Raw genomic sequence first — 13,549 nt, 5'->3', positions numbered from 1 at the left:
AAACACTTCTGGAATAACTACAGGAGATTTAAAAACCTTATTTAAACGTTTAGATTTAGTATCAAGAGGACCAGAATCCTCTATTTCTAATGCAATTAATACTTCTTTAAGTAAAGAACGAATAAATTCCATCTTGAACAAATACAAAGATTTATCAGCATCAACCTCTGAGACAGAAACCTCTGAACCAGAAGAACCATTATCAGTATCAGAATGATGATGTTCATTTAAAAATTCATCTGAAAAAAGAGAAGTTTTAAAAGACTTTTATGTATACTAGAAGGAGAAATAACAGACATAGCCTTCTTAATGGATTTAAAAAATAAAATCTCTTATGTTATCAGGAACACTCTGAAAATTAGATGTTGACGGAACAGCAACAGGTAATGTAACAGTACTAAAGGAAATTTTATCTGCATTAATAAGTTTGTCATGACATGCAATACAAACAACAGCTGGAGAAACAGATACCAAAAGTTTATAGCAGATACACTTAGCTTGGCAGCTCCAGCACTGGGCAGCGATTTTCCTGAAGTATCTTCTGACTCAGTTGCAACGTGGAACATCTTGCAATATGTAAAAGAAAAAACAACATATAAAGCAAAATTGATCAAATTCCTTAAATGACAGTTTCAGGAATGGGAAAAAAATGCCAGTGAACAAGCTTCTAGCAACCAGAAGCAATAAATAATGAGACTTAAATAATGTGGAGACAAAAATGACGCCCATATTTTTTAGCGCCAAAAAAGACACCCACATTATTTGGCGCCTAAATGCTTTTGGCGCCAAAAATGACGCCACATCCGGAACGCCGACACTTTTGACGCAAAAAAAGTAAAAAAATGACGCAACTTCCGGCGACACGTATGACGCCGGAAACAGAAAAAAAAATTTGCGCCAAAAAAGTCTGCGCCAAGAATGACGCAATAAAATGAAGCATTTTCAGCCCCCGCGAGCCTAACAGCCCACAGGGAAAAAGTCAAATTTTTAAGGTAAGAAAAAATGATTGAAACAAATGCATTTATCCCAAGTATGAAACTGACTGTCTGAAAATAAGGAAAGTTGAACATCCTGAGTCAAGGCAAATAAATGTTTGAATACATATATTTAGAACTTTATAAAAAAGTGCCTAACCATAGCTTAGAGTGTCACAGAAAATAAGCTTACTTACTTACCCCAGGACACTCATCTACATGTTGTAGAAAGCCAAACCAGTACTGAAACGAAAATCAGCAGAGGTAATGGTATATATATAAGAGTATATCGTCGATCTGAAAAGGGAGGTAAGAGATGAATCTCTACGACCGATAACAGAGAACCTATGAAATAGACCCCGTAGAAGGAGATCATTGCATTCAAATAGGCAATACTCTCCTCACATCCCTCTGACATTCACTGCACGCTGAGAGGAAAACCGGGCTCCAACCTGCTGCGGAGCGCATATCAACGTAGAATCTAGCACAAACTTACTTCACCACCTCCATAGGAGGCAAAGTTTGTAAAACTGAATTGTGGGTGTGGTGAGGGGTGTATTTATAGGCATTTTAAGGTTTGGGAAACTTTGCCCCTCCTGGTAGGAATGTATATCCCATACGTCACTAGCTCATGGACTCTTGCTAATTACATGAAAGAAATGGGATTGCGTTTACTCGATAGTCGGGTGTTTTTTTTTCTCCATGTACTTTTTTGGGGGAATACGTGAACGCGCATTCGATATTCAATGTACAGAATCTTGTGCTATTTGGGTTACTGCTTGCGCAAAATACATTTTATTTCAACTTGTAATACAAGTGCAACCTGATTAGTGCAAAAGCTAAACTCTAGCTTAACTCTCGATTGCAAAAATACAATATACCGCGCCACTTGTAATCTAGCCCTTGATGTTTATTTGTAGTATGAACTACATTGATTTCCAACCTTTATCGTTCTGTACATGCTTTTAATTGATAAATATTTGCATATAAAACAGGATAGAATGAATGGTGTCTTGGCAATCTAGTAGATACAAATGACGGGATTGACATAGGAACTTCAGGGCATTATCAAGGCATAGTTGTTTTTCCCCATAAGCCTTGACTCAGCGTGGGGAATTTAGAAAGACCCAGTTGTTCTTGATTAGTATCTTGTCTCATGGTCGTGACCACTTTCACAAAGCTAACAAGGTAATCTCATTGTTATTTTATTTCTCTTTAATGTGTTATTTTTTTTGTTTTCTAATGTTTTCATAGTGTTTCTGTAACGGCTACGAGAGAGAGATGCTCTTCCACTGATTATAAAGGAAAGTAACTTGCTGCTTGCAATTGGGATGACGAACGGGTACAAATATTTTAGACGCATAGAATAGTTTTTCAGGAGTTAGTTTTACAAACAAGTTTTATTCAATCTAGGCCATTCCTTCTGCTTCCTTAAAGGATTTTTTTTCCTTATGTTATAGACAAGCACACATAATAACTTGGCATTAAAGGGACATATGAAACGTATGAAAAGAAAATACTCTAATATATTACATTTTTTAATTGCACTATTTCTTACATATTATCATGTATTTAACCCTGCAAAGTGATTAAAGAGTCAGCTATGCCCTCCTAGCTAAACGCAAGTGATGAGGAAAAGAGATAAGGCTTATATATGTAACTACCAATCACCAGCTAGCTCTCAATAGTACATGGCTGCTCCTGAGCCTACCTAAGTATGCTTTTAACAAAGGATACCAAGAGAATGAAGCAGATTTTATAATAAAAGTAAACTGAAAATGGTCTTAAAATTGCATGCTCTGTCTGTTTAATTGTGAGTTTCATGTCCCTTTAAGATACTTCTTTTAAATAGCATTCCTTAATAAATAAAATGGTAGATTTTAGAATTATTAATCTTACTATAAACAGAACACAAAATATGAAGCTTAGAGCAGACTTGGTTATCTGTCTGGGACAGTTCCAACACCTGGCTAATAATCCCCATAATATTGCCATTCAGATATTGGCATTTGTGCAGCCATACATTTATCTAAATTTTTTTTTTATTTGAAATTAGTTTATATATAAGAAAAACATTAAATATATTAGTATTTTGTCTTGTAGTTTATGCAAAATATACTAATCATTCCGTTTAAGTTAAAAGATTTAATACTAGGAAGCCCATTTATCAGGCTCCGTAGGGAGCTTGTGGGCCCGTGTTTCTGGTGAGTCTTCAGACTCGCCAGAAACACCAGTTATGAAGTAGCGGTCTAAAGAAGACCGCTGCTCCATAACCCTGTCCGCCTGCTCTGATGAGGTGGACAGGAATCGCCGCAATTCAACCCGATTGAATACGATCAGGTTGATTGACACCTCCCTGCTGGCGGCCGCAAGTCTGCAGGGGGCGGCGTTGCACCAGCAGCTCTTGTGAGCTGCTGGTGCAATGCTGAATACGGAGAGCGTATTGCTCTCCGCATTCAGCGAGGTCTTGCAGACCTGATCCGCACTGTCGGATCAGGTCCGCAAGACCTTTCATAAATCGGCCTCTAGAGGTCTACAGTGATTTAAACACTTCATTGTGTCTTATATAGTATATGATTCTACTTAAACACTTCATTGTGTCTTATATAGAATATGATTCTACTTAAACACTTCATTGTGTCTTATATAGAATATGATTCTACTTAAACACTTCATTGTGTCTTATATAGTATATGATTCTACTTAAACACTTCATTGTGTCTTATATAGAATATGATTCTACTTAAACACTTCATTGTGTCTTATATAGAATATGATTCTACTTCTTATCTAGAAATGAGACACAGAGCTTTCCTTATAATATTTTCATTCCTTGAATCCCACAAGATATTTCACAAACCTGATTGATCTCTCAAGTGCAACTAGCAATCCCAGTGAGATTTAATGAATATAGTCCAGTGTATCAGATTTGAATTCTCAATCTTGCATTGAGGAACCTGCAGGAACTTCTGTAGCCATATACTACTATAAGCAAATGCCATTGGTTGTCTCCTTATAAAACTTAAATCTTAAGAAAAATAAAACTATTTCAAATAAATTAAAGCGATATGAAACCAAAAATGTTTATTTCGACTTTTCTGTCCCTTTAACCAACCTTGCATGTTTTCAATTCTTATTATAGTAGCACTAAATAGAGCAAACCTTTGTAAACATGATCAGACTCTAAGGTATAATGTAATCCAGTTTTTCATTAATTTAATTCAAAAAAATTTACTGTTAGAGAATAATTTTTTTAATAAGATTTTTTCAAACGGAACATAATATCTTTCCCAATTCTGTCTAGGTTCCCCACATTTGTTTTTCTTGATATTTTTTTATAGTGGTTCTTTATCTAAGGTTACCACTTCAAATATTACTGTGTTTCTATTTATCCCATGACAAAACATTCAGGGCTAGATTACAAGTGGAGCGCTAAATTATTGTGCACCCGCAAACTGGCAAATTTGTTCATTTGTGGGCGCGGGATAATTAATCAGCCATTACAAGAGTCTGGTTATTGCTACTGTGAGCTTACGGTAGCAATTAGCGCTTATAAAATTAACCAGAGATCAAATCTGCCCAAATGGCCCCAAAATGCTGTGTAGTGTAGTTTATTAAAAAATAAAAATGGTTGTATCTTTATTTTTTAATAAATTTACTGCACAAGGCAGTATTTTGGGGTTAAAGTTGGTGGGAGTGGGGTGTTATAAAAAAACAGCACTGAAAAGTGTTTTACAATGTGGTCTATTGACTATATACATATATATTTATTTATGTGTTAATATGTGCATATACACATATTAACACATAAATATATATGTATATCAGCATATACATATATATTTATATGCACTACTTACCCCCTTCACTGGCGCTGAAATTCTGATGCCGTTGCTGTGAACTTGTAATACCAGCGCACATTAGCGTGCGCTGGTATTACACAGTGGAGCGCAATTCTCGATTTTATTAAAGTGATATTTAGCACTGCACTTGTAATCTGGCCGCAAACAAGTAATTCCAGTTATAATACACTTTAGATAATGATCCACATGAAGTAAATAAATGAAACAATATGAAATGTGGCGAACAGAAGACATTAGAATGGACAACTTGATCTTAGAAAGTGTATAAATATTTTTTAAAAATCTGTTTTTACAAAGCAAGTTTATTTTTCTAAATAGTTATTCTTCTTCTAAAATGTTTTCAAGGGACAGAACTAGATCTTTATAATGATGAAGACAACAGATAGGATTAATTCTATGTAAAATAAATACAGGTGTGTTATGATACATTGCTAATCAAATAACTCAAATCATATCCAATGAAAAGGCCTAGAAGTGTTAAAATAATTAACTATTTGTTAGCCCAAATGCATCACTTTAGCTAATTTTTAAATTTAAAAATATGTTTTTACAAAGCAAGTTTATTTTTCTAAATAGTTATTCTTATAAAAGGTTTTCAAGGGACAGAACTAGTTCTTTATAATGATGAAGACAACAGATGGGATTAATTCTATGTAAAATAAATACAGGTGTGTTATGATACATTGCTAATCAGATAACTCAAATCATATCCAATGAAAAGGCCTAGAAGTGTTAAAATAATTAACTATTTGTTAGCCCAAATGCATCACTTTAGCTAATTTTATCGCTACGCTAAATTTTTTTTGTTGTTTGCTGGATTTCGTTTCTTAACTAATTATGATTTGCTCATGTAGGGACATATGAGGTTGATTATGAATAAGTGATCTATGTACAAAAGATAAGGAAGGTACCTATCACTTTGATTGCTAAGAGAAGTCAAGTGATGTAAATAGCAGATGGAATCTGCTGGGCATACAGTGCTGTTGAAAACATAGTGTAAATGTATGGCTTGGGAGGTATAAGGCTGCTAACCAGATGGGCAATGAGGGAAAGATATCGGCCATTAATGTAGCAGATGGTTTCCACAAGAATCAATAGGTACAGAAGAAAACAAATGATTTTTATCAACAGTTACAAACATTAAGATCAGCAGCAATATAATATCAAACTGGAAGCTCTTAACAGCATCCAACTGGTTGAACAATTATAACATCTGCATGCTAGTACAAATTTAACTCCCTGATGCCCAGAGAGGGTTACAGAGCATTAAACAGCCAAGGGCCAGATTACAAGTTGCACATTCATTTTTTTTTTGATTGAAGGCCAACTGCGCTCAAAGTAAAAAAAATAGCTTGCTCGGATAAGCGCATGTATTACAAGTTGAAAGTAAAAAGTTAGCACACAAGTGAATCACTCAGACGCACTAACTTCAGGACTTCGGATATTGCTACTGCCCTAACTACTTCTCCTTACAGACTTCTATGGGGCGCACTACAAAAGCCTTATTAGTTATCGCTTGCACACTAACCCGACACAGCGATAGATAAACTGCGCTAAAGCCAAAGGTGCATTAGGAATACTTTACAATGTTCTTCACTTAGAAGAAAATATTGTTTTTTACTATTAAACAGATATTTCTGTATATATTTGATTATTTATTTTGTAAAATATATAGCTTTAACTATTTATCTTAACGCTCCCGATCGAGCACTAATTGTGCTTGAAGTAAGGTTTTTGCGTGCGTTGGGTTGTGCTCGTTTTATGTGTTGAAAGTAAACTGTTTTTATTCGCTTACTAACCTGACAAGCTCAATAAGATAATGCTAGAATATCTTGTGCGCGTTCACGTATTCCCCTATAGAAGTCAATAGAGAAAAAAAGTGGAAAACACACGGCACTCTCACACAAACCTGATTGCATATTCTCATGTGTACTAACCCAACATGAAAATATGAATATTTCACATTCCAATCTTCTTCACATAGCAGAATATGTTCTATTTCTACATGTATATGATTTTTTTGTACAATATATATCTATACCTATATATAGGTATATATATATATATATATATATATATATATATATATGTATATATATATATATATATATATATATATATATATATATATATGGATATATATATATATATATATGTAGAAACAAGAGGTCCAGACAAGAGACTCAAAGCAAAGTGAGTTTTATTTACAATTGTGAGTAAAAGCTCTGTATAACTAGGCAGTATAAATGGCTATGGTTGAAGGCAGTGAGGAGGGCTGGGGTGGGCGGCTGACGCGTTTCAGCTCCTGTGCAGCCTTAATCATAGACAGAATGAAGCCCTAATGCCTATGCTGACTGATATAAACTATTCTCACTAGCTATTGGTTACTAATGCCTTCCTGTGCAACTGAGCAAGCTCCTGTGGGGGAAACACCCTATATAATTTGAATATAATTAATCTTGACTGGTGGTGATCATTTTTAACCCTTTAGGTACCTGTATAGTATTCCTATTGGGCAGCCTATGATGTTACCTGCTGAGTACTTAGATAGATAAATGTATTTGTATTAAACTCCTTACTGATACAAAGTAAAATAACTGTTGCTGCTAATCATGTATACTGATTATATATAATACACCAAATGCAAGAATTATCAGAATAAATAACCCCTGTATCTGTAGCTGTAAGTTCATTATGTATTAGGAGGCCAATAAGGTTAGAACTAAATAGGTAAATTCTCAAGACAAAGACTGAAGACATCGGGAAACTAAATGGGCTAATAATAATAGTAGCGATATAAGAGAGGATGTTGGACTGGACATAACAGCAATTCAACAATATATTTTTTTGTTGCTGGATTTATATCTCCATCAAAATACCTTATTTAAATCTTTAGTTTGCTTTATGCTGAAGTTATCAATTATTTATCATCCTCTCTAGTTACTCTAAACTAGCTCAGTATTAGGCCTATGTAGGATGTATAGGACAGGTGTACTAAAATATTTACATATGTGTATGAGTGTATACTGATATTAGATGTACTGAGCTACTGTTAGGGTAACACATCCCATTCAGTATTAAGTTTTTAAATATTATCAATAGGAATGGGGATCATACGCAAGTATGCAAGTATGTTCATTGGGACCTGACATCTTTTACCAGTGATTGATCAAGTCCGTCTCAATATTGAGACCGGATGGTTGCTGGCTTCCTAGGGTGAAGATCCAGAACACTTCCTTTGCAAGGAGGTCCTTGGATCTATCCCCACCTCTTGGCTTTTTGTTTATCTTGTCAACCACCATCCATGTAAAACCACTCACATCCTTACTGTGCTCTTCCACAAAGTGTTTAGAGGCTCCAGTAGTCACATTACCTCGTTGGACCTGCAATTTGTACATTGCAGTAAAGAATACACCTTTTGCGTGGCCAGAGATTGGAAGAATTTACCTGTGGTAACGTATCCGCAAGCCTTGCAGGTGCTGTTACCTCATTTAAAGTGTCCCTTCTGTGACAACCAACTACTTTGTGGTCTTGGTTTTTTAAGCATCGATGGAGAGATTTTATTACCAATGGTTGTGTTGCGTCTTGCTACACAAAAACAGCCATCTTTGATATCATCTTTTAATAGATCGTCTGCCAAAAATAGGCAGGTTTTTGCGCAGAATCTTGCAAATGGAGTAATATTGAGGACTATAAGTAGTCACAAAGGTAGGCTTCTGCCTAGCCTTCTTAGGCCTTGTTCTTGTTTCAAGGAGGGACTCCCGGTTTTGATGATTGACCTCATCTAGCGCTCTATGTACCACTTCAGTGTCGTAACCACGTTCTAATAGTTTCTTGGTTAGTTTTTCACTTTCTGCCAAGAATGTCTCATCCTCTGAGCAATTTCGCCGTATTCTTAAGAATTGCCCTTTTGCTATGCCATAGCTAGTGTGTGGAGGATGGTTACTTCTTGCATGCAAGAAGGTGTTTGAGGAGATAGGTTTAACATACAATGAAGTGCTCACTCTGTTTTCCCCTGAAAAGTCCTGTTAGGATTAAGTCCAAGTAGGGTATCTCTGTCTTCTCAAAAGAAGAAGTGAATTGTAATCCAACCTCATTATCATTGAGATAATTGACGAAGGATTCACTATCTGTCTGTGTCCCAGACCACACAACCAAGAGATCGTTAATATATCACTTATATCCAATGATGGAACCAAAGAAAGGATTTAAATCTGTATAGATATATTGATGCTCACACCAGCCCATGAAGATGTTTGCATATATATGAATAAATATTATATTGCAGTTTTGGCTTTTGCTCAAGCACAACCTATTTCTTTCAACTTCTTATAGCAGCGCTATTTAGCACGGTTGCAATATCCATTAAAAGTATACATTGAGCTTGAGTAATGTCGGCCATACTACTCCTTGTCTTTTAAATCAGTTTTAACATGGATTTGTAATATCAAGTTGCATGCTAATGTTAGCGAGGTCCAGCAATATTGCTTATCGTGACCTGTGCTATCACTTGTAATCTAGCCCCAGGAGTTTAATATATAGCTAACATTGGGCTAGATTAAAAGTGGAGCCTTAACTAGAGCGCTGAAAGTAAACTTTTTATGCGCGGGATAGCATGCGTATTACAAGTTGAAAGTAAATTATAATTGCACGCATGAAACCTGATGTGTGCTAACCGCTTGACTTTGGATATTGTGACCATGTTAACTTCTTCTCCTTGTAGACTTCAATCGAGCTACGAAGTTGAAAAAGCCTAGCACATATCACTTGTACAGTAGCCAAACCATGTTTAACCAAGTACGTTATAGCCAACGTGAGTTTTTAATACTTTACATTCCATTGTTCTTCCCATAGAAGAAAATGTTCTATTTATTTTGAGATTTTTTTTTGTGTAAAATATAAATCTTTACCTATATAAATACATTTATATATACTGGTATAGATATATACAGAATCAGACCTATATAGAGGAATATATATATTTAAAAATGCTTAGAACATTTTCCCCTATGTAAAGAATTCAAACAACATTAGAATGTAAAATATTTATAGTAAATACACAGTAAAACACATTATTACATTATTTTTTTTTTAAATATATTTGTCTATTGCAGTGAGATGCAAATACAACACAATTTCAAACATATTGCTACCACACATATATGGAAAAGAAAATATAGATACAATGCAAATAATTCAATTACATTCCCACATTTGCAATATATTCATGTCCTATCTAAAACACATGTAGGCAAATCAGTTTCACGCCTAGTTGAACAAAATCAAATGAAATCTCATATAATCATATTTAAAGCGATATGTCAAATATGTCAAATATAAAAATAAATAACTCAAATCACAAACAAAAATAATATGTGAATAAATGTGATAAAAAGGATATCGGATTGCAGGTCCTCAGTTCCTCAAATAGAGAAAAGAGAAAAACACAAAATAGTGAGATATTGTTTAAACAGTATTTATATACAATAGTGTGTTGAAATGACTACTCACATATGCCTAAGCTATTATCAGCTCAGGTGTAAAGGCAGTCCTGGTTACAAAGCTGTCAGGATCAGCTGTATCTGTATGCATGTAGTTTCTCACAAACTTCCGAATCTCCAAAAAAAAAGAGGATATAACAATAGTGTGATATTGTTACAATACAATTTAAATGGTCAATCTTTGAAATATTACTCACACTTTTTGGGAGCTGTATTTAAGCTCCACTATTAATGCAGACCAGACTTTTATGGCTATCAGGTAAAGCCTAGGCAAAGAAAGGTCCGGAACCGCTTCCAGTCAAAAATATTTATTAAAAATATAAAATTCTAAAATAAATGTGATCTGGTAAACAATAGTCACTCGGGGTTACAGTGAAAAAATCTTGCAAATACAAGTTACACTTTGTTATCAAGTCGGATGGCAACGGATTACAATGTATCCGTATAACAGCCACAGTCCTTGCAGTACACACCCTTCCCTGTGGGTTCTAGGTATCCTTTTATTCCTCCTTCATGATTCTATTAGTTCATTTAAGGTGGTAATCTTTTTAAGATAGTATTCTAAAAACAGTACGCAGCTATTTTGTTGTTATACATTCCGGTATCATAGACCAAAAAAATATATTTGGCATTTTATTTAAAGGAATATACACGTTTAAACCATAATATATGTATCAAAACCAACTTATATAAATCTGTAATTACTATAACAGTTTTATGTTATGAATACATGGCATAGATGTAAGGGATATTTCCTCTCATTGTAGGATTTATATATCAGATTAAAGAAAAGCATAATTCAAAGTCAACATTTGATCTAAATGGTAAGTGCATAGTGAAAACACAAAGAATATTTTCTCATACTATGAAATGTATATATCAGATTTAGGCCCTTTTTTACATTCTCAATCCATTTTCTATTATGGCAGCTATCTTGACCTATGTAGTTGTTCACATCAGTTGTTTTAAAATGTTTTTTTTATAAATATTTCATTATTGGAGATATATATCAACAAATCTAAGAAATTGACCTTTTCTTTACTGTAATCCCATGTGAAATTTATATTCCAATCGTTAGCTTGTAAAAACGATAGAAAGGAATCAAAAGTGGACTTAGAGCCCTTCCAAATAAGGAAAATGTCATCTATGTACCGGCGATAGGTCACAATGTTCTGCCCCCAGCCATGCTCTGAATGGATGAAGATAGAAGATTCCGCCTGGATGAAGACTTCTGCCCGTCTGGAGATCCTCTTCTGCGCGGATCGGATGAAGACTTCTGTCCGTCTGGAGGACCACTTCTGCCCAGTTGGGTGAAGACGTCTCAAGGTAGGGTGATCTTCAAGGGGGTAGTGTTAGGTTTTATTAAGGGGGGATTGGGTGGGTTTTAGAGTAGGGTTGGGTATGTAGGTGGTGGGTTTTAATGTTGTGGGTGGTATTGTCTTTTTTTACAGGTAAAAGAGCTGATTACTTTGGGGCAATGCCCCACAAAAACCCCTTTTAAGGGCTATTTGTAATTTAGTATAGGGTTGGGACCTCTCAACGCTTCTTTTTAAGGCTAACGCAAGACTCGTAATCTAGGCAAAAATTATCCAAAATAATAAAAATTATTCATATTCTAATACCTCATTTAAAAAACAAAAAAACTTTAGGGCATTGCCCTAAAGTTAACAGCTCTTTTTTGCAAAAAATTAAAACAAACACTCCCTAACATTACAAACCCCTACCCCCCCAAACCCACAAAATAAAAAAAACCTAACTAAAAAAAACCTAATTGAATCAGCCAATAGGAATGAGAGCTGCTTAAATCATATTGTCTGTTCAAATCAGCCAATAGTATTTAAAGCAGCTCTCATTCCTATTGGCTGATTTGAATTTTTCAGCAAATAGGAATGCAACGGTTTCCCAATATAAAAAGGGGTACATTACATTGAATCCTCAGTGTGCGGCGTAGGATCGCATGAAGACCTCCACATCGGGCGTATAGACCTCTGTCTGGACCTCCGTCTGGATCCACCAACCGCTCTGCCTCCACAGGGATAAAGAAGATAGAAGATGACAGTCTCGCGATGGATGAAGATGGAGCCGTCAGGGAGAAGATGCTTCGCCGCTGGGATGAAGATCTTTCACCAGACTTCAGAAACTGAGTACTGATTTTGGAGTTAGTGGTAGTTTTTTTTTTTTTTTGGGTGTTTTTTTTCTAGATTAGGGCTTTTTTATTTTAATGGGCCGGAAAAGAGCTGAATGCCCTTTTAAGGGCAATGCCCATACAAATGCCCTTTTCAGGGCAATGGGTAGATTAAGTTTTTTTTAGTAAGTTTTTTTATTTTGTGGGTTTGGGGGGGTGGGGGTTTGTAATTTTAGGGGGTGTTTGATTAATTCTTTGCAAAAGAACTGTTAACTTTAGGGCAATGCCCTACAAAAAGGCCCTTTTAAGTGCTATTGGTAGTTTATTATAAATTAGGTTTTTTTTATTTTGGGGTGTTTTTTTTTCAAGAGGTATTAAAATAGGAATATTTTTTATTATTTTGGATAATTTCGTTGTTATTTTTTGTAATGGGATTTTTTTCGTTTTGGGGTGTTATTTTTTTTTAGATTAGGGCTTTTTTATTTTTAATGGGGTTTAAAAGAGCTGAATGCCCTTTTCAGGGCAATGCCCATACAAATACCCTTTTCAGGGCAATGGGTAGATTAGTTTTTTGGGGGGTTTGGTGGGGTGGGGGTTTGTAATGTTAGAGGTGTTTGTTTTTAATTTTTAGGGCAATTGTAGTTTATTATAGATTAGGGTTTTTTTATTTTAGGGTGTGTTTTTTTTTTAAAAAATGGGGTATTAGAATAGGAATAATTATTTTGGACAATTTCATTTATTTTTTGTAATGCTAGTTTTTTTAATTTTTTTGTAATTTTAGTGTTTATTTTTTGTAATTGTAGTTTTAATTTTTTTGTATTGTTAGTTTTTTTTATTTTAAGTAATGTTAGGTTTTTAATTCTTAGTAATGTTAGGTTTTATTAGTTTAAGCTTAGGTTTTATTTTTATTTCACAAGTAAGTTTAAAATTAATACTGGACATACTCAGTAAGGTACCTATCAGAGGACAAAATTGTTAGGGATACAGATAATACAAAAATACAGCAAGAGGTTATTGTATCAAGTGGGACAAGTGGATCCTCTTTAAATATCTTAATCTTAAAATGGTCCCTAGAGGCCTTAGATT

The sequence above is a fragment of the Bombina bombina genome, chromosome 1 (assembly GCF_027579735.1).
Source record: "Bombina bombina isolate aBomBom1 chromosome 1, aBomBom1.pri, whole genome shotgun sequence".
NCBI classification, from domain to species: domain Eukaryota; kingdom Metazoa; phylum Chordata; class Amphibia; order Anura; family Bombinatoridae; genus Bombina; species Bombina bombina.
This window is presented reverse-complemented; position numbering follows the sequence as displayed.